General features: G+C 37.1%; 1 long non-coding RNA gene across 3 annotated transcripts in view; it reads right to left on the reverse strand.

The window, feature by feature from the left end:
- LOC140701181 (uncharacterized) overlaps nt 1–22,897 on the reverse strand; it is a 101,659-nt gene that overhangs the window by 73,270 nt on the left and 5,492 nt on the right. For 2 of the 3 annotated variants that reach the window (XR_012080109.1, XR_012080107.1), the window contains exons 2-3: nt 7,770–7,953; nt 2,768–2,879 (exon numbers count right to left, since the gene is read on the reverse strand). This is a non-coding gene — a long non-coding RNA (uncharacterized lncRNA). The remainder of the gene's footprint in view (nt 1–2,767; nt 2,880–7,769; nt 7,954–22,897) is intronic. The other variant, XR_012080108.1, reaches the window with a different exon arrangement.

A 22,897-nucleotide genomic window follows, 5' to 3' on the forward strand; every position in this document is an offset into this window, starting at 1 on the left:
ACACACTGAAGGTTTGTGGTACCCCTGCTTCAAGCAAGTCTATCAGAGCTATTTTTCCAAAAGCACTTGCTCACTGTGGTTCTGTGTCACATTTTGCTAATTCTTACAATATTTCCAACATTTTCATTATCATTTATCATTATATTTGTTACGATGATCTGTGGTAAGTGATCTTTGTTGTTACTACCATGACTTGCTGAAGGCTCAGATGATGGTTAGCATTCTTAACAATAAAGTACTTTTAGTCAAGGTGTGTACATTTTTAAAGACATATTGCTATTGCACACTTAACAGACTACAGTACAGAGCAAACATAACATTTATGTGCATTAGGAAATCAAAAAAATGTGCGTGACTGGCTTTATTGCAAAATTCACTTTATTGAGCTGGTCTAGAACTGGACCTAGTATCTCTGAAGTCTGCCTCTGTCAGTGATAAAATAAGCCCACTTTTTTTTCTCATTTTTACTTGTTGATATTTGCAACATCACTCTATATCTACCTCAGAAGGGACCCACTTAATCTTACTTTGGAAAGTTTGAACTTAAATTGGAACTACACCACTGAACTAAACCATTGTCAGAAAAGAGAAAGTAAGCCCAGAATGGAGTCACCTGTTGGAAGCCCCATGTCAGCAAATCCAGACTTAGTGCCTAAACTGACTGCAGTTACAGCCTCTACGAACCAATCTGGAATTACCCGGCCAGCGCTAATAATGTCATCTGCCTGACAGAGCCCTGCCTTCCCCAAAGGAAGGCGACCTTCCCTGAAACAATCCACCCTTTGAAGAGTAACTTCCTTGCCCTACCTCCTTCCATCTGTAAAAGTCTTCCACTTCGTACAGCTACGAGGAGCTGCTTTCTGTTCTCTAAATGGGATGCTGACCAATTCATGAATCATTCAATAAAGGCAAGCAGATCTTCAAGTCTATTCAGTTTAATTTTGTTTTTTCAGTACCACCTTTCCTAATGGTGTCACCAGTGATGATCATCTCACCAATCCATTGTAAAATATTCAATAATAAAAGAACCAGTATTATTCCAGTGACATACATTTTAGCTCTAGGAATATTAGGAACACAAGCTACTGCAAAAACAAGCAAACAAAAAAACCCTGTAATTTGCCAAAAATGTCAACCACTTCATTTAATCATCTTTCTAAAAAATTAATTTTCCTTTCTAGCATGTCCTCAAAGATTTCTGGCCTAAAATAGAAACGTAGAGAAAGATTTTCCAAAAACTCCTTCTCAGCAGTATAAGCCTTAGCTGCTGCTTGTTTTTTTTTAGCCCCTGGCCATCTTGGTTTCTGTTGCCCCAATTTATTAACTCCTTCAATTGCTCCTAGATGACTAATGTCCATGAGCACCACGCCATGGACCTCCTCGTGGCCATCATCATCCTTGGACCTGTGCAAAAGTTCCCATGGCTGAATGGTTTTTGCCTTCTACAAATCTCATCTACTTTGGCCTCTGTGGATCTCAAATTTTCAGTTCACCATGTCTCCCTCTTTTTAACTTTCTCTTACTGATTTCATTAGTCTCCCTCTTACATATGTGAGAGCCCCCACATTTTACTCTATATGCTAATTCACTCAGTAAATGTACCTATGATTTTACTTCTATGTCTGGTAATCCTCACCCATCTGTCTACCTGTCCAAATGGTAATCTCCTTGGATTATTGACTATCACCTCCGACTCAATGTGTTCAAACTCAAATTCATCATTTTTCTTCAAAAACTGGCTTCCCTTTAAAACAATTCATTTCAGTCCCTGGTATGAAGTCATTGCTCTTGCAGTACATTTTGGAATCATCACTCTTTATCTACTTTTTCTTTATTACAATCTCTTCTCAACTTATTCATGTCTTTTCTTTAAAAAATGATTTGTGTTGGACCATTTCTCTCCACTCCCATAGCTATCACTTCACAACCGATCATCATTGTTCCGTAACTCCACATTTACATTATCTCACAATTCTTGTGCCAACACCACTCCGGCTTCCAAAGCCCACCACTCTCCCTCAGTACCCTGGCAAAGCTTCCCAGATCCTACTGCTTCAAATTAAATCCTCTCTCACCTGAATCAAGCTCGCCCTCAGTTGAGGGTGTTCCGTGTGGTTGAAAACTGTCACATTCAAACTAAACAGGGCAGTATCTTTATTCTATTACGTGTTATATATTATACATTTTTATGCATGTTATCTTATTAAAAATTATTTTTGGGCTAGGAAATGATTTCATATTCTTCGGTATAAAAATGATTTCTTACCATAGACTTAACTTAGATTTTAAGAACTCAAATTTTGTCTCTTTTAGCAGTTTCACCATTGCTTCCTTTGAAGAAAGCCAGCCTCTCCATCTATGTCTGTTTACCATTTTAATTTTATGATCTCCATAACCCTTTGCCTGAAACAGATACAAAGCCTAGAGTATCTCCTTTATTTCTTACATCAAATTATTAAGCATAAATGTAATTCAGGAGCCTCCAACGTATTTTAATGCTTTTAACTTTTTTCTCTTACCACAGCATAATTTCTAATTCACTCTCTTTACAAATAAGTCCATTTTTCATCTCCCTCATCTCATTCCCACATCCACTGATGCCAGCCTCCACTTCCCTCCACTTTTCCCACACCCTTCTCTCTGAACCCTCTGACCTGCCTACCCAAGCAGCTCCTTCCTCTCCTTCTCCTCTTGTCAGGCTCTCTTTAACACATTGCCTTCTGAGCTGACTTCGATCTGCTCTCATCACATTAATCGCCGGCCTTACCTGACTCTCAGATCCTCTCACAGTGTAACTGATCTGACACTGTGAGCCTGCTCCCTCCTCACTGGCCCTGGCCATGTCTGCAACTCCTTCAGTAAAGGCGGTTTGGCACTAACTGGTAGTAAGTTAAAGTAAAAGAAAAGGAATTTTTTAGTTATTTCATCCAGTATATAACATCGGAGCATATTCTTATTCAATAAATACCACATGGTACTGGCAATAACCGCAGGTTAATAACAGTCTAGAAGATTAGATATGATATAGTCAAGTAAGTATATCCTTAGGTCCAAAAAGATAAGATACTCAAATTTAAGGAATACTGCTCAAAGCTTATTTTATCCAAAGACAGATAAGCAAATGTGTTTCACGGAAGACTGCTTCTCCCCAGATTCCACCCCAGGCTCTCCAGTTCACAGCACAGCATGCACCACAGCCCCCAACCTAGCCTAAGTATATCAATTAATGAACTGGATTCTCGTAAGGCTTACAGTATTTCCTGTTGGCAGTCCACACGTTTATAAACCAAATGCTCTAGAATGTGAGGTCAAATACAACAGGTGTAGCTACAGACAACACCCACTCCAAAAGAATCTACCTTTGTAATGGAATACAGTTTATACTTGGCAAATCTGCCTCAGTATGAAATGACAACCAAATTGACTATTTCCGCCTAGATCTGCCTTATCTGTGTTTCTCCACGTTTCCACAGAATACATTACATTCCTATTTTGGAAAAGCCCTAACCAGTCTGTATATGTGGGCACCTCGAATTTTTTCACCTATGTTTTCCCAAACACCTTAGTAGATGTTTAATGCCTTGTTTGTGAGTGAAAGGGAAGGCATGAGTATTTGTTGCTGACCCTTCTCTACATAAACTTCTGAATTACTATTTGTTTTATCTCATTAAAAACAGTCATCAAGTAGCTGTGGAAGGACCAGCCTCTCAAAAGAACACTGAAGTAACACTGACTGCCATGACTTCAATCATGAATCCTTATCAGATGCCACCCAAAAATATCTCTGGCCCATGCCCTCAGTTTGAGCTTGAAATCATATACCCAACCACTTAATCTATATCTCATCCTGGGTCTTCTAGATATGGACAATCAGACAACTGGAGTCATCAGCTCTTCTGCCCTGTGTTCCAACACCACTTCCAATCTGTGCTGAGTGAAGTGACTGGTACCTCTATCTACAAAGTGACTCAAGTCAGAAACGGGACACTCTTCTCAACTCTTCCATCTACCTTGTTCCCCAAGTTCACACAGTCACTAAATGTCACCTGTGCTTCCCCTCAAATGCCCTTCACATCCCTTCCTTACTGGCCCTATGCTAATCTAGGCCAAGCTGTTCTTGTTATAGTAACGACTCTCCTCTCTGCCTTTATCCTTTCTCAATTCCAGCCACTCCCCACACAGCATCCAAAGTCACCTTAATGAAAGTGATACCATGACTGTGGCTCTCCTGCTTAAGCCACTTTGTTACAAAGCCACAGGTTCAAAGTCTAAAAAATACGTGTCACTCCGTAACACAGTGCCTTCTCCTCAAACTCTATTTCTTACCACTTACCCAATGCCTCCCCACTCCTCAGCTTTTTACTCCTATTAATTCATTTCCTTCAGCACCCTGAACACAGCATGCTTTCTTTTACTTGTGGGTCTTTTCAAATTTTGTTTCTTTTGCTTGAAATCCTCCCTACTGCCATATCCTTCTTTCAGGCCAGCCAGTCTTCAGGTTTCAGCTCAGACAGGACCTCCTGCCAAGCTTTTCTTCATCCCTAAACTCAGGTTCAGTCCCCTGCTCTGTGGTGCTTCCTCATCAGAGCCCTTGTGCTTTAATGCCACTTTAAATGCCAGTTCACTTAACATCAGTGAATGATAATTATAGTATGGTGGCCACGTAAATACTGTTCTTTAAAGAGCCAAGAAGGAAATAATTATGTATTATTTTCATTTTTATACAAACTTTTGGTTTTCTTGGAATTTCTAATTGCCTTTTTTTTCTTCTTTTATTCCTTGCTTTTTTCTTTTTCTTTCTTTAACAGTATAGCCTCTTATCATGTCAGTGATTTGTCCAAAGTCTCAGTACCATCAGGTACCTTATCAGGATATTTTCCTTCATTTAAATTTTTTCAAAGTCCTCACTCCTGACGGCATTTATCTTCTGCTCCAATCCAGGCCAACTCCTCTACTGTTACTACTGTGGGATTTCCCTCCACTCCTTTCCTAAACTGCTTCCACCTGTTTTCTCCGTATCATACTTTTTCTTAGTTGGTGCCTCCGTTTGCTATAGCGCATTGTAAAGTATTTAAGAAAATGCTGGTGAAAGTAAACTTCCAGAACGTTTCCACATTATGAAAATATCAAGATTTGGACTTCACACTGGATTGATACAACCCTACTAACTGAAATGCAGACTTTATCTGGGTTTTGCTGGTAGTCCACTGGTGACCTTTACTCTATTCTAGGAGTCCATCCAGTAAACCACATGCATCTAGTCTCCCTGTCTTCAGTCTCCTTCAATCTGAGACAGTTCTTCAGTCTTTTGTTTTTCTTGGCCTTCACATTTTTGAAGAGTACTGGTCAGGTGTTTGGGAAAATATACCTCAATTTTGCCTTGGCTGGTGTTTTCTCACAATTAGACTGGGGTTATGGATTTGTGGGGAGAATGCTATACAGTTAGTGGCTTTCTCTTCTAAGAAGATTTTGATGGAAGTCTGATTCTTATTTTTCGTAGCTGACCAGATTTTCCTTTGTGGGTCTGTTCTGTGATTTCAAGCGCTGTCTCTAAGCATAAGTCTTCAGAGTCAACATGCTAGGTCTTCAGTGAACTCTTTTTGATGTGACTGTATTCGTAAGCTCTGGAGAATTCTTTTATTTTTCTTTGATATTTCCTACCCCCTTTTATCTTTATCCTTACTTAATCTTATTTATAGCAGCATTTATTAGCTGTTTGCTTACAGTATATCTTGAATTGCTTTTCTTTTTTGAGTAAATTAGTCTCGAGGATAATTTACTAATAGAGATTATCTTTTACTTGTCTTAGCCCTAAGTTTAAGAGATGAAGCAAATGGATTTTCTTTCTGATCTCCACACATTCAAAACTGAAGTACAGAGAGGTATAATTTTGAATTTTCTTCTTCTTTATATAGTTATAATAAGAAAAACAACCTTTGTCCCATTTGGTCCTCTGAATATTTGGAAGCAGTGATTCATAACGTACTGCATCCTTCATCCCCTCTGCCCCACAGCTGACGGGGTAGGCACACTGGATGTATGCCTTGGCTTTCTCTCCACAATCCTAAAGGGATGAGAGCCAAGAGCACGGTCCTTCTGACACCAGAAACTGTAAGCAAATTGTGGCTGTGTTTCCTCTGGCGAATAGGGAAGATGGACTGTAGCTGACATTGACAAGACGGGTTTCGGTTACCAGCTGTTGAGCTGTGGGTCACTCAGGTGCCTGTAAGTCTCTCAGCTGCCAGCATGAGGTAACATTTCCTTTGTCAGCAGCAACACTTTCCATAAACAAGTATTAGGCCATTAGATAAAAGCTAATTTTATGATTTTCATTTCCTCATTAAGGCAGGTCATATGCATAAAATGTAAATTGGAGGCTGTCTTCCAGATTTTCACGCCATGGTTTACTCTGGCTTGCCTAGTCCATATTGAGTTACTTCAAGAAAACATTTTCAACTGAAATCGTAGAGGCCCTTTCAAAAACCAGTCCATCAAATACATACAACTTGCTAAGAAAATTAAGGATTTTTAGTCTAACACAAATCTTAGTTCTCATAACTGGAGACAACATATTTTTACAGCTAATTCTAGGTAATTGAGAGGCTGTTTCTCCAGGTCACACACTGCACCCACACAGTGCATCTAGCTACAAGCTGCCACCCAGCTTTACCCATATCAGTATTAGTACTTCCATAATAATGGCAGAAAGGTATTAATATTAAGTTCATTCTTTCTGGAAGTGCTGTTTAAAAATATTCACAAATGAGGAAGCTCAAAAATGGCTAAAAGGAGATTTTAGATTATTAATGGATTACAGTAACTGCATATCAAACATCAATAATTACAAATGAAGCTGCACTGAATTTATTTTGTGCAAGAAATTTTAGATAAATATATGGAAAGAGGATGGTTTTATTAGTTAAAGTGACACTTGACGAAATTCAGAAACTATGACAATTTCCTCATATTAGAAATAGCTGCTGCCAACACAGCATTTTCTTCAAAGTGTAACTTAGCTCACAACATGAAGACACAAAACTTCATGACTGGGTCCGAAGGGCCAGCTGCCCGCACGTCAGGAGGAAGCCTCCCTCCTCTTTACACTGCAGAAGCCAAACACGTCGTTCAGCATCAATCCTGTTCCTACTCCTTTCTTCCCAGCTCATTTAATGGCATCAGCATTCGTGCAGCCTCCAGATCACACCACTGGCTACGCAAGGCTCTAGGAAAGTTTCGAGATTCTTTCAAGAACAAAACAAAAATACAAACACCTCTGACTACGTTTGGTCACTTGGTCTACGACAAACCTAGAATGTAAGGTCTTTAAAAGTGAAGTTTAGATGTTTTATTTATTTAAGAAGCATAAGGGATTTCTACGTCTGTGAATGTTCAGTGTTACAGGTCTGTAATGAGTTTTACCTCTGACAGATGCTCGAGGATCTCTGGAAAAGCCACGTGACTTCAAATCTCTCTGCATAAATGGGAATGCTTGTAGGTATTCAAATGTTTGTCAGGAGGATATTTATTAGCAACAGATAAATTAAGTGACTTGTGCTACCTGGCATTCAGAAGTGCTCAGCAATTGTAGTTAGTTTTTTAAACATAATATAAAAATAAAAAAGGAATCTCTCCCCATTCTTGATGACACAAGTGATAACACAAAAAACACTATATATCCCAGAGTGTTAATAAAATGAAAGATTAGATTTGAATTAAAACTATCTAATAAAGAAATATGAGTATGAAGTGAAATCACGTTAAGTACTCACACGTGAACGAGCAGGCTTCTGGGAGGCTGGAGCAGAATTTGTATGCTTCTTAAGTGATTTACGCTCTGCAGGCATTAAGGTTCTCAGCAATTCTTTTCTCGCTTTGTGAAGATACTCTTGGTAAATAGTCCCATTTCTCCTTCGTGTCTTCTTTTCTTCCCTTCATTCTGACAATGACCTGTAACTACAAGATAAATTACCGTCAGGTAAAGTCTTTTTAATAGATTCTGCAATGAAAATTATAATTACTTTAAAGCAGTAAAATTGTAATCCTAACAGGTAATACTCAGAAATGTTCTTCCTCAGCACTCACTTGACTCTTCAGTATAGTTTCTGAAGCTCTGGAGTTTCCCCTTTCAAAGAACTGACATGTGAAATACATCCCGTCTCCCACTACAGATAAAAGCCACTTTAATCCCATATTTTATTATCGTAGGGATAGATAAGTGGAAAGATAGATGATGTCAAGCACTCAGATGACCAGATCTATAAAGGTCTGGAGACGGGAAGTCATAATTTTCCAGACTTCTTCAACATTTGGCCTATTATCGCTCTACAGGATAAAACACAAAGATACAATTCTAAAAATTAAGGTGAAAAAAACATATTTCGGTTGAGTGAACACACAGCGATGGCCTCACAGTTGGCTCTCACTGTGCACTGTTGCTATTGGATTTGTCTACTTGACACTTAATATTCAGTTCCTGGGCACTGGGAAAGGTCTACTGCTCAATTGTGTGGAGCCGACACTTTCATAAAAATAAGAGTGAACATTTTACTTTAAAATTATATCATGTGCCAGAGCTGTGCTAATTGCTCTACATGGATCATTTCATTTAATCCGTTCAACAGCTTAATGTTCTATGTATTATTGTTCCTTTCACTTTACAGTGTGGAATGTGAGGTTTGAAAAGGCTGGGTTATTCACACATCCCTGTTTGCAGCAGCATTAGTCACAACAGCTAAAATGTGGAAGCCGCCCAAGTGTCCACTGATGGATGAACGGATAAGCAAAATGGGGTATATGCATACAATGGAGTATTATTTAGCCTTAAAAAGGAAGAGAAGTCTGACATATGCTACAACATGGATGGACCTTGAGGACATATTGCTAAGCAAAATAAGCCAGTCAAAACAAGACTAACTCTGTATGATTCCACTTACGTGAGATACTGAATCATCAAAATCATAGAGACAGAGTAAAACAGTGGTTTCCAGGGATCATGGAGGAGGGGAAATGGGGAGTTGTTTAATACTATGCTAAACAGTATTATTTCTGCAAGATGAAGAGGGTTCTAGAGATGGATGGTGGTGATGGTTGAACAAAATAAATGTACTTAAAACCACTGAGCTATATATTTAAAAATGATTAAGACAGTAACATTTATAGTATGTGTATTTTATCACAGTTTTAAAACTTGGGGGAATAAAAGCCTAAACAACAGGACTAAGGGCACAGGTTAGCACTCAGGCAATCTCAAGTTGGTACCCACTTAACATCACGCTTGTACGCTCCCTTTTTATAGAAGATGCACTGCCCTGAACTTGAGAGGGTACTCTCTGGGCGTCTCGATATACATCCTTTTCCACTGCGGTCTTTGAAAGAAAACCTGCCTTTCTGATAAGCCAGAAGAAATTCTGAACATACTGAGATTACTCTTCTATGCTATGGTGTCTGCTTGAACTGTATACTAGAGGTTACCTATTTTATCAGCCTTTTCAGAGTGGACTTTTTTACCACAATTTTTGATACAGATCATCATATTGAATTATCTAGGTTTTAAAAACTGCTTTAAACTTGATTATCTGAAACAATATTTACAGTTGATTCTTAAACAACGTGGAGTTGAACTGTACAGGTCCACTTAGATGTGCATTTTTTCAGTAGTAAATACTACAGCACTGCAGGATCCCAGGTTGGTTGAGTGTGCAGCCTCTGCACCACAGATAAGGAGGAGTTACACACATCTACACAGGGCCTACTCTAAGTCACAGGTGTGCAGCCCAGGAGACAACCTGGGGTGGGGAATTTTTTTATGTGATCGATTTGTTTTTGTTTAGTTTCATTTTTTTCTTTCTTTTTTTTTTTTAAGAGCAGGTAGCTATCTCAGCATATGTAATTAGGTTCCAAATCTCCAATTTTGGTGTATTCTGTAAAACTGCCAATTTATTTATTTATTTTCAGTTCATTATCTTTAGTCACAAGATTATATTGAAGAGGAAAACAAAATCAATAATATTTGAGGAAAAATATGGAATTCAGAGCTAAACATTTTTTTTCTCTTATCTATCCAGCTTCATCGTTATGTGACTTATAGCCTTTTGCTGAAGGACAGCCTTCAATCAACTCTTAAAGTCATCCAATTCATGGAGCATACTAAAGACACATTTTCCCCAATACACTCCTCCTACACACGGTGGGCGGTGGGGGAAAGAGTTGGGCGGGAAGGAGGGAGAGAGGGACGGAGAGAGGGAAGGGCTAAAAATCTCTTACTTCTTACTTCCTTAAATTCCCATGATATTTTATTTATCCTTTTCACAGGACTTATCACTCTCTCTTCTTTATTAATGATGTGCTAATATTATTGAGTATGTGCTGTATATCAAGCTCTGTGTTATGTATTTTACAAACATCGTTCAACTTAATTATTGAAATATTTAGTTAAGGGCCCTTATCTTGTAGCCCTCTTTCTATGTGAGGGCATGAAGTCAAAATTTACGTCTGATTTTTTATTCCAAGCATGATATATAATGTCTTCACATATATCCTTTCACACAGTAAGCACATAACTTGGTGTGTGCCTAAGTAAATGAATGAATAAAGGTCTTTAAAGGGGCACTTGGTTATTACTCTTAAACCAAATATTCTATTGGTAAATCTTAAGTGTGGTTATAAAAAAGAATTACAGATTTTTCCATTGGCACACATTTGCAGCAATCATCATTTTCTCTTTTTATCCTATCACATGCTAAAATGAGATTTTTAAGCCATAATTCATAATTGTTTATGAATCCACATTCATGAAGCCCAAATATTGCCATAAAAGTACTTAAAATTATCTTTTAATCAACTGCTTTGTTAAGGATGAACTGATACACTATAAAGCTCACGTTTGAAGTGTACCATTTAATACATTTTGACATTTTTAAATCACTTAAAATTAACATTCCAATCAAGATAATGAACATTTCCATAACCCCCAAAAGTTTCTTCATGTCCCATTTAAACCTTTCCTACTATACCTTTTTGATCCTGACTCCTTCACCTCAAAGCAAACATTGATGTGCTCTAATATTAGTTTACATTTCCTAGGATTTCATATAAATGGAATTAAAAAGCATATTCTTTTTTTAATCTGGCTACTTTCATTGAGAATGATTCTTTTGAGATTCATCCACATTGTTGCCTATATCAACAGCTCACTCATTTTTAGTACTTAGTAGTATGTCATTGCATGGATATACCATAGTTTGTATATCCATTCACCTGCTGATGAACATTTGTGCTGATTCAAAACTTGGGCTATTACGAATAAAACTGCTATGAACATTTCTGTACAAGTCTTTGTATGTATATGTATTTTTTCCTCTACAGGGAAATACCTAGACTCTTAAGCAACTGTCGAAGTGTTTCCTAAAATAACTTCATGACTTTATATTCATACCAGAAGTGTATGAGAATTCTCGTTCCCTCCATATCCTGAACGAAATGTTTATGGTTGGTGTCTTGAAATTTACCTGTTCAAATAGGTGTGTAGCTGTATCCCACTGCAGCTATCAGGCTGAACATCTATTAATGTGCTCCTTGCTGCCCATGTATCTTCTTTGGTAAAGTGTCCGTTCAAATCAATTGTCCATTTTTAATTGGGCGTTTTTTTTTTTTAATTTTAGAGTTATTTATTTCAGATAGAAGTTCTTTATTGGATATGTAAATTGGTAAATATTTTCTCCCAATCTGTGGTTTCTTTTCATCAACTTAGTATCTTTTGAAGAGCAGAAGCTTTAATTTTGATAAATTCCAATTTACCAGTTTTTCTGAGCATGCTTTTGGTGTACTATCTAAGGCATCTGTATCTAACCCAAAATTACAAAGCATTTTTTTCTAGAAGTTTTATAGTTCTTGGTTTTACATTAAAGTTAAGATAAACTCTGAGTTAATATTTTATATGGGGCAAGGTATGGATCAGACATCTTTTTTTTTTTCGCATGTGGATACCCAATTATTTCAACATTGTTTGTTTAAAAGACTATCCTTAATCCACACAACTGTTTGTGAAACTTTGTGAAAAATCAGTTGTCAATAAGTGTTTGGGTCTATTTCTGGAACATCAGTTCTGGTCCCTTGATTTATTTGTTCTCACACCAATACATACCATCTTTATTACTGTAGCTTTATAACAAGTCTGTATTGTGTTTTGCTTTCTATTGTATTGATTATTCATTACTTTCTTTCTTCTATTTACTTTGTGATTAATTTCTATATCTTTTTCTAGTTTCTTATGTTGGAAAGTCAAATCACTGATTTGAGGCCCTTTTTCTTCTAACACAGAGGCCAAGTACCACACATTCCACCGGAAGAAGTTTAGCAGTAGCATCCCACTCACGTGGAATGTTTTCTAACTTTCATTTTGATTTCTCATTTGACACATGGATTATTTAGAAGTTTGTTATTTACTTTCCAAATAATTGGGAAATTTTCAGAGATCTTCTTATTTATTTCTGGTTTAATCTATAGTCAATAGAAATATACCTTACATGAAGTGAATTATGTTAAATGTATTAAGACTTGTATTATTGTTCTGAATATGGTCTGTCTTTGTAAATGTTACGTGTGAACTTAAAAATACTATGAATTCTCCAGGTGTTGACAGGAATGTTCTACATGTCAATTAGGTTAATTTGATTGCTCAGGTCTATATCCTCACTATTCTGTATTTGTTTTATTAATTATTAATATATAAAACACTTTTTATATGATTTTAATAGGTTACCTTAGGGTGACACAGTGTTAGCTCATCACAGTCCACTTTATCATTTCTCTACAACATTGTCCTGAAAAGTCTACCTACTTTGATCTTCTCCCCAACTCGAGGGTTCCCTTGGATTCTGACTGGGTTCCCTCTCTATATGTCATGACCTGGAAACTCTCTTAAAGATTGTAATTTGGAGAAATTGTAGCACTCACATTGTTTATTTTTGATCTTTCAAGGATTACTGTCCTTTTTTCCCTGATGCAAAGTGTCTTGTAAAACATTGTTTTATGCACTTTGTCCACCCTCTCAGTTTTTTGAAGTAAGAGAGTAAATCCATTTCCTGCTAATCCTTACCCATTATCTTTTGAAAAGCTTTTTCTTACATGGGTTGTATTTTTTTCATACTGATTAAATAGCCTATTAACCAGTTAACACCATTTCTGCAACCATGATACTTTCAACATGTCTGCATCCATGATATTTTCTTTTGTAGTTAAATAGTTCACCATTGCTTCCATTAGATAATGAATCTGCATCACGTCTGGATAAAAATATTTGTAACTTTGTAGGTTTTTAAGAACAGCAGTAAACTAATAATGGCAGTGCCTTTGAAATTCATTGCAATACCTTACTAAGGACCCATGAGACACCATTTGCAAATGAGAAAGCTAAATAGCTTTATCATGTAGCTTTTCATAAAAAAAAAAACTGGCAACAATTAAATCAGCATTTTGCCAAATAAATGAACATTAAAAAAATCACAGTCTGTTGGCAGTGATGGGGAAAAAAATTTCATCAAAAAATTATCTCTGCACAATCTTTCTTTTGTCCTCTAAAGTATTCAGGAAAAAACATATAAGTAGCTAGTGAAGAAACACTGTATTTGTTCTCCTTTCAGGACAGTAAATACATTCAATGATCTGGGAAGTTGAAATTGCTGACAAATACACATCTATTTATTAGCAACTTTGGAATTCACTTCAGGAATGCCGTTTTGTTTAATAGACTTAGGTCACAGACTTTTAGGATCACATATTTCTAAGGATTCTTTGGAAAATCACCCAATAAAGCAATGTCTTCCTGCAGGAGATTAGCTTCAGTATTTTGACTTCTTTTTTTAATAAATAAATTATGATAAATTGAGCAGAAATTTATGATAAATTGTGTGACAAAGGTGGGAAGTGAGATTCTTTTCTGTTGACGTAAGTTGTTTTAACTGATAATAAATACCAAGACTTCTTTCTGTGCTTATACTAGAATTAAGCACTGTGAGATTTTCTCTGAGACCTCAAATACTTTCTATCACTAGGAGAACTTTACTGAATGCAATTTTGCTGGGAAACTCCTTCAGAGTTGCCTGAAAATACCAGGATGTCTGGATCTTGGTTTGTTTGGATGAAAGACAAAAGGAGTGATGTAAGAAAAGCTATTATGAGAAAAGGCCATTATTAACATTTCAATGAAACTGAGTAGGCTGAAGGGGTTCACGTCTATGTTGAAATAGTTGAGTGATCTTGTTCTTTTACACCAGGAAATGTTATGCGGTCATTATTACTTATAACTATGACCATAGTTCCAATAAGTGAGCATAAGAGCTAACTGAAAGGAGTAATCCTAGTTATTACTGCCTATGGTCTAACATAGAAGTCAACACCATAAATACAGGACAAAAACTCCATGTTTACAAGTCACATGTGGTAAAAGACTTATTCCATATCTGCAGAGGAAGAGTGTCCAGTGACAACTGGGCAGGAGAATAAACGAAATCCTGCGCAATAGAGCCAGAACAAGATGTATAAATGAACTGCATCAAGTGTTCAATGTGTTTATATCACTAAGTTTATTAGACAGAGAGTAAGGTGTAAATAGGAAAATTAAGATCCAATTTCTGTCTGCCATAAAAGAGAAAGAGTCTTGACATTTATTCTCCAACCTCATTCTGTAGAGAGAATGTTATTCAGAGCCAAGAGCGCAGTCACCACCACCATACTTTTTAAGGACCCCTGAAGCAATCACCAGACAGTTGTCTGCAAAATGTTTAAAACCTACTGAGATAGGAAGGAAGTGGGCAGGGCACAGGCATTCAAGGAATGACATAGCAATTAACACCAAGATGGCAGAAAATTCAACTCCCAACAGACCTTGAGGCCCAAGATGGTTGGCGATTTGACTTTCAGGAGACCTTGAGCTTCATTATACAGTCATTGTAATATATTAGCATGGGAAATGGCACTCCCACAGGTGCCATGACAGTTCCGAGGCAGACCGTAAAAGGTCAAAAAGTGGGCAGTGGCCCAATTTCTGGGAGTCCCAGCTCGTTCCCCAAAGTAGTTGGAATAATCCTCTCTTGTTAGCATATGAAGTTACCCAGCCCATAAAAACTAACCCCTACACCTCATGGTCATTCTTCCAAGTGAGACAGACTGCACTTGTCTATGGAGAATGTATCTACTTGTACTTTAAACACCCACCCCCACACCTCGTGGCCTCTCTGGCTTTCGGAGATGGCCTACACTATCTATGGAGCATGTATCTCTCCAGATAAATCTACATTTACTCTACTGTGGCTCGCTCTTGAATTCCTTCCTGCACAAAGCCAAGGGCCCTCACCTTCATTAAATTTTGTCATAGTTTAACTTCTATGTCTTTTATGTAACATCCTATATCAAAACACAACATGAAGGAAACAGAATTTTGGGGGGACTACGGTTTAGTAAAAACTCAGTTTTTTCATTTCCTTTACTTTTTTGTTTCAATTTGTTCACTTTCCTGATTAAATGACTAAAATTTAGCCAGCAATTACACTCTAATTTTTCTTTGAAGTTTAAGTTTCTGAACTTTTCTGGATTTCAAGATTCATTGTACCATACAGCAGGCTCAAAGCTATATAATTAAATGGCCCTATTGTTCTTTGTTTTGTTTTTATTATTCAAAAGTTCTATATGAGTTTATGTATGTGGGTGGTATAACATGTATACATGCATGTGTGTGTATGTGCTGGGTGAAGTCATAATTATCGTTTTCTCCAATTAAATGTTTATTTGGGTTATGGCTAAGTATGGTTCACTACTGAAGAAAGAAGTCATATTAAATGTGATTTTTCTCATGCTCCACAACTTCAGCATTCTGGGGAGCACTGGTGTTTCGGCCTTCCATAGGATCAGCTAATATTCAGAGGTTAGCCAAGGTAAACGTTTACCTGATGGGTCACAAAAGACCCACCAGGAGTAAAAAGGGAGGAGGAGAGAGGGCAGGACCATCATTTCACACAATGCCTTTTACCACATTACTGAGTCAGGTAATTTCATGTTGGCCAAATACTAATTGGGTGGAAACAACAGGATTATAATGTTATGTATTTTATCCAAAAAAGAAAATGCAGAATGCCTTTCACATTTTATCTTTCATGTCTTTGAACTGGGGATTCCAGAGGGAATGAGGACTTGGTGAGAACAGAAGCTCAAAGCCTGCTTCCTCGGTGGCCCCCTCAGGGTCACCTGTCTTTCTCCCAAGAGCACACACCTGAGTCTGGAAATGAGGCGCATGATCTCCGAGCTTCTCATCCTCACTCCCAGATAATTATCCCTCCTGTGTGTCTCTTGGATTCATTCTAATCAAATTCACCTCTACTCTGTGATCAAATATGTTACTATGAATGAACTCAATGAACTGCACGTTACCAAAACCTAAGATCAACATTTCCATCTTATTTTTCTGTGCTGTCAGAAGAACTGGACACAGATGCCTATCTTTATGGAAGAAGAATGGTCTATTAGTAACAACGAGGAACAAAAACCCCTCCCCTACTTCTTTCTCCTTCAACACATTCTTCCTTGCGGTCCCCCAATACTACCCTGCCCTGGTTCTCCTCCCACTTACTGGCTGATCCTTCTCAGTTTCATTTTGCATTTTTAATCTTCATCCTTATAATGCAGCAGAGACAACAGGGGCTCTATCTTTGGGCCCCTTCTCTCTTCTATAAACCCTTAACTTCATGCTAATTCCATTCAGTCGTGTAGCTTGTAATGCCTTTCATATTGTGCTCCAAAACTTACGTCTTCAGCCCTGACTTTTCCTTAGAATTCAAGACTCACATGTCCACCTATGTTTCAACATTCCATTTACTCAAACACTTATGCTCAGGACTACTTTTCAGTTTGATGCTCAGACGTCAGATTCCATTTCTTCTTTACTGCTGTAGTTTGGCATCTTTGTGTGTGTCTTGGACTTCATGGCAGTAGGAAGGTTTACTCTAACCTGTACAATAATCTCAAACTCATCATAGGTTTATGCTGAAGAGTAACTAGTTAATTTGGCCCTAGTTAACTTAGTATGTGTTTGGAGTATAAAATAATGACAGGGAAGTGAGTGTGGTCTTCACTTGACACAACATTTTTTTTCTGCAAAGCTTGTATCTCTGTTATTTTAAAAACAGATTGCAGTGGGTTCTATTACAGTTTCTTAGTCTCTCAAGGTGGCATGCCCCCTTGTTATCTGCACGTGGTGTTCTGCTTTACTATGGCCATCACCGAACTCACGGATCTGAAACAGCCTCGAGACTACGGTCAGTCATGAGAGTTCTGCACAGCCCCGTGCAGGGTGGACAGCACAGGGAAGGGGGAAGGAAGGTGACCAGACCAGGTGGGCTCCTCACTGACCTCACAGCAACTCGCTTAACCTAGTATGCCTACTTCACACGTTTCTAACCCTTCCAGTATCTCCAACCCACTGTATTTACCTTGTCTGTGCTGTCCCCAACCCTGGAACTATGAAAGGAAGTAATAACAAGGCCCTGCTTTGTTTCTAGTTAAAATTAGAAAACTGTGCTTTACCAGGTGAAGAGAAATAAAAATATTTTTTTCTCTTCACTGACTTCCCAAACTAACCGAATTTATTTTTAAGCACTTTTACAATTACACAAACATACTATTTGCATATTTATATATGGATGCCCATCTTTCCTTCAAGATGGAGAGAGACATCCTCTGCTTTTTTGTAACTGCCTTATGTTAGTGATTTCTCAAGAAAAGTCTGTAGAGTTGAGGAAGACAAATTAAACTCTCACAAATGCTAATTATAAATGCTAATATAAAAGTTTATAGATGAACCCCATAGCCCATTTCCAATGATCTTCTCAATCCCCTACAGATACTATGGAGAAATGCTGTGAAGTATGATTTCTATTTTTGGCTCACGACAGCGTACTCAGCACATCTGTTGGTTCACAGTATGGCAGTGATTTACTTGGACATAAAGATAATCTCACAGATCATACACAAGGTAAAACTTGAAGCTGTGGTTGTGATCATATCCCAGAGCCACTCAGACTATGGTTATTTCTCTGAAAGCTTTGGACAAAAAAAAAAAAAAAAAAGACAGAATTTCTCATAAGCTCTTATCTGATAAGGTCTGCTGGAAATTCTATACAACCAAGAGCAGGCTATATATAGATCTTTTTTTTTTTGTAAATACCACTGTTCCTTTCTGCCACTACCAACAGATATTATCTTCCATGTCTATAAATTATACTCATTTTTGTGTTCTTATAGGAAATCTAAATTTAACCTTTAAAAATAGGGGGAAATACCAAACATATATTAGGAGAGCTAATACTGATCCTTCTCAAACCATTTGAAAAAACTGAAGAGGACAGAAAACTCAACAAATTCATTCTAAGAGGCCATCATTACCCTATTACTAAAACCAGACAAAGATACTGCAAAAAAAGAAAATTATAAACCAATAACTTTGACAAATATAGATGCAGAAATCCTCAACAAAATATCAGCAAACTGAATCCAACAACATGTAAAAAGGAGCATAAGCCATGATCAAATGGGGTTTATTCTAGTGATGCAAGAATGGTTCAACGTTCATAAATCAGTCATTGTGATATACCACATTATCAAATTGAAGAATAAAAATCACGTGATCATCTCAATAGCTGTAGAAAAACATTTAACAAAATTCAACATCCATTCATGATAAAAACTCTCATCAGAGTTGGTATAGAAAGAACATATGTCAATATAATAAAGGCCATTTATGACAAACCCATAGCTAACATCATACTCAACAGTGAAAAGCTGAAAGTCTTTCCTCTAAATTCAGGAACAAGAAAAGAATGCCCACTCTCACCACTTCTCTTTAAGATAATACTGGAAATCCTAGTCATAGCACTCAGACAAGAAAAGGAAATAAAAAGCATCTAAATTGGAAAGGAAGAATTAAAACTGTCACTAATCACAGATGACAGGATACTTTAAACAGAAAATCCTAAAGTCTCCACCAGAAAACTATAATAGATGAATTCAGTAAATTCGCAGGATATAAGATTAACATACAGAAATCTGTTGCTTTTCTATACATTAATAATGAATTATCAGAAAGAGAGCAAAAAATAATAATAATCCTATTAAAAACCACATCAAAAAAGAATAAAAATACCTGGGAATATATACTTAACCAAGGAGGTGAAAGACCTATACTATGAAAATTATAAAATACTGATGAAGGAAACTCAAGATGATACAGAGAAGTAGAAAAATACCCTGTACTCTTGGGTTAGAAGAATTAATATTGTTAAAGTGGCCACACTACTCAAGGCAATCTCAGATTTAATGCAATCCCTATCAAAATACCCATGACATTTTTCACAGACCTAGAACAAATGATCTAAAATGTATATAGAAGCACAAAAGGCCCTGAATTTTCAAAGCAATCTTAAGGAAAAAAAAAAAAAAAAACAAAGCAGGAGGTATCACCCTCCCTGATTTTTGACTATACTAGAAACCTACAGTAATCAGAAATGATGGTACAAGCACAAAAAGAGACACATAGATCAATGCGACAGAATATAGAATCCAGAAATAAACCCATGCACCTATGGTCAATTTATCTAAGACAAAGGAGGCAAAAATATACAACGGAGCAAAGAGAGTCTCTTCAGTAAGTGGTGCTGGGAAAACTGGAAAGCTACGTATAAAAAAAATAGTATTAGGAAATTTCCTCATACCACATACAAAAATAAACTCCAAATGGATTAAAGACTTAAATGTAGCACAAGAAACCATAAAATTCCTAGAAGTGAACATAGGCAAAACACTCTTTGACATAAATCATAGCAATATTTTGGGGTATCTGCCTCCTATGACAAAAGGAATAAATGCAAAAATAAACAAATAGGGCCTAATTAAACAGAAAAGCTTTTGCATAACAAAGGAAATCAATGACCAAACAGAATGGGAGAAAATACTTGCAAATGATACAATCTACAAGAGGTTAATATCTAAAATACAGCAACAGCTCATACAACTCAATATCAAAAAAGCAAACAACCCAATCGAAAAATGGGCAGAAGACCTGAATAGACATTTTTCCAAAAAGACCTATAGAGAGCTAACGGTCGTATTTAAAGATGCTAAACATCACTATTTGCGAAATGTCAAACAAAGTAACAATGAGGTAACACCTCGCACCTGTCAAAATGGCTATCATAACAGCTGACAAATAACAAATGCTGAAGAAGATGTGGAAAAAAGGGAGCCCCTATACACTGCTGGTGGAACATAAACTGGTCCAGCCATTAAGGAAAACGGTATGGCAGTTCCTCAGAAAACACTAAAAATAGAACTACCATATGATCCAGTAATCCCACTCCTAGATAAACGTCGGGAAAAAACAAAAACACTAATTCAAAAAGACACATGCATCCCATGTTCATAGTAGCACTATTTACAATAGCCAAAACAAGGAAGCAACCCAAGTGTCCATCTACAAACAAATGGATAAAAAAGATGTGGTTTATATATAAAATGAAATATTACTCAGCCATTAAAAAGAATGAAATTCTGCCACTCGTGGCAACATGAAAAGACCCAGAGAATATTATGCTTAGTGAAATAAGTCAGACAGAGAAAGACAAACAGTATATGAGATCACTTATACATGGAAAGATAGAACATCTGTCATTATGGTCCTTGTTCGCTAAAATGTCCAGGAAGCACTGCCAAAGAATCCCAGTTGTGTGTGTGTGTGTGTGTGTCTCTACATCCTTCCTCCAAGGGAGGCATGTACGCTCACGCCCTGCCCCTTCTAATGCAGAAATATTCAGGGTTGGTAGGTATAGGAATACACTTACTTTATACGTAAAATTTATAAGCAAGAAATAATCTGTAAAATTGTTTAAAGGAACCAAGAAGCTTCCTTCACTTTCTGGGAGACCAACTTATACTATTCCAGAAATGAGGGGGAAATGAGTCCCCAGTTTGCTTGACTATCAGTGGGGAAATTTAGGCTGGATAAACCATTAGTGACATCTGCATTCAAGGATACTGAATCTCATCAGAACATTAAATCTAAGTCTTCCCATTTTTTGGTTTATTAATAGGTTCCATTTAACATCCCTGAGAAAAGGAGGACAAAATCATCTGAGCTTTACTTGAGAGCACCCAACGGTTACCGCCAAGGGATGAAACTGCTGAACCCAAGAGTTGCCATGGTAATAACTGAGTCAGAGAATCAGCTCACCTTCCCAATCGGCCAAATGTTCCTGTTTTAAAATGTCATCGCTACTAAATCTACTTTGTTTGCTTTTAAAATGTGTGTAGCAGTAACCCAGGGAAATAGCAACCCTTTTACTAGCCTCCAATATAGCGATCCTAAAAGTACATATATATTTCTAGATCTAATATGCTTGTGTAATATATATCTATACACACACGAATGTTTTATATATTCTGACTAACAACAATATCTAAGCACACCTATTTTCATACAACTTTGTGATAAATTTCTACATCACCAGATTAAGAGCTCAAAACAATCTTTCTTGGAAAGCTGACAGCTTAACAAAAGTCATATATATAAAATATGTATATACGAACATGTATATATATTTAATGGTTTTCCTCAGCTTATTTACTCTGAAGACAAAATGGGTCAATATACATTTGAAGTACAGTGAAGATATACAACCTTTTTACTTTTATGACTTTCCATGCCTGCTCTTCTCTGCATTTTATGGTGCCTAATTAGAAACACAAAAAGAAAACAAGGAGAACGGTTTCAGCCCCCACATTCTACAGTTTATAAACCTCTTCAATGTTAAAGTCCCAGAGGAATGAGGATTATTTTATCTTCCTAAGGATATAATAGCTATTTTCCCCAGAGCTGTTGGGCATAATTTTATAAAGCATCATAATGTAAAGAATATTTTAATGTATTCAAAATATGGCACAGGAAGAACCACAGCCATACGTACAATTCACGAAAATAAATCATGTCATTTCTGGCTGTTAATTAAGTCTGTTTAAAAGCTTTTCTCTCTTAATGCATCTTTGAGAAAAAAAAAAGAAAAATAAACTCACGGACCAAAATGTGCTAATATGCAGTTAATTTAAAAGACGAAAAATTTTAGAATCACTATATATCTAAAATTAATTACTGACAGGGATAGAGCCTTTTTTCAGTTTGACAGAAATAGCCAATTATAATTTCATACTTTAAATGCTACTTCTTTGAAATACAGAGACTTCAAAATTCATCCAAAGCAGCCTGATTATTTCTCAAGAGCAAATTTACCTTGGAAAACATGTCTTCCCTTTGGTAGCATACCAATGGATTAAATCCTCTATAAAACAGTCTGCGGTGGGTAAAAGGGGAAAAATTAATGATTCCATTTCATTAATTTTTTGAAACGTATTTAAGGCCTTGACGAAGGCATGTTCTTTAGAAAACCCAGAAACCATAACTCACTGTGATTTTTGTTAAGCTCCTGTCAACTGCCCAAGAACAGGTATTTTGAGCTCTTAATGTGGTAGGATAGAAATGTATCACCAAAATGTATGAAAATAGGTGGACATCAACTTTTTTGTTAGGGCAAAAGTAAACAACTTCTCAGATACGGGCATTTATCAAGCAGCCCAACAAAAGGTTTGGTTTCTCTCTGTGACTGGCCACCCACGGCTGTCCTGGTGGGAATCTGCCGCGTGGGCCTCCGGAGGTGCCCGAGAGCCTGTCCACCCTGCTCAGCGAGGCGAGAGAGGAGAGAGAAGCAGTCACCCACAGTGCACACACTCTGGCTGGTGAAACAGATACAGATGCCCTCAGCCCAGCCGGCGTGGCTGGGGGCACCTGAGCCGCGGGGACACAGAC

This window comes from Vicugna pacos, chromosome 14 (genome assembly GCF_048564905.1).
Source record: "Vicugna pacos chromosome 14, VicPac4, whole genome shotgun sequence".
Taxonomy (NCBI): domain Eukaryota; kingdom Metazoa; phylum Chordata; class Mammalia; order Artiodactyla; family Camelidae; genus Vicugna; species Vicugna pacos.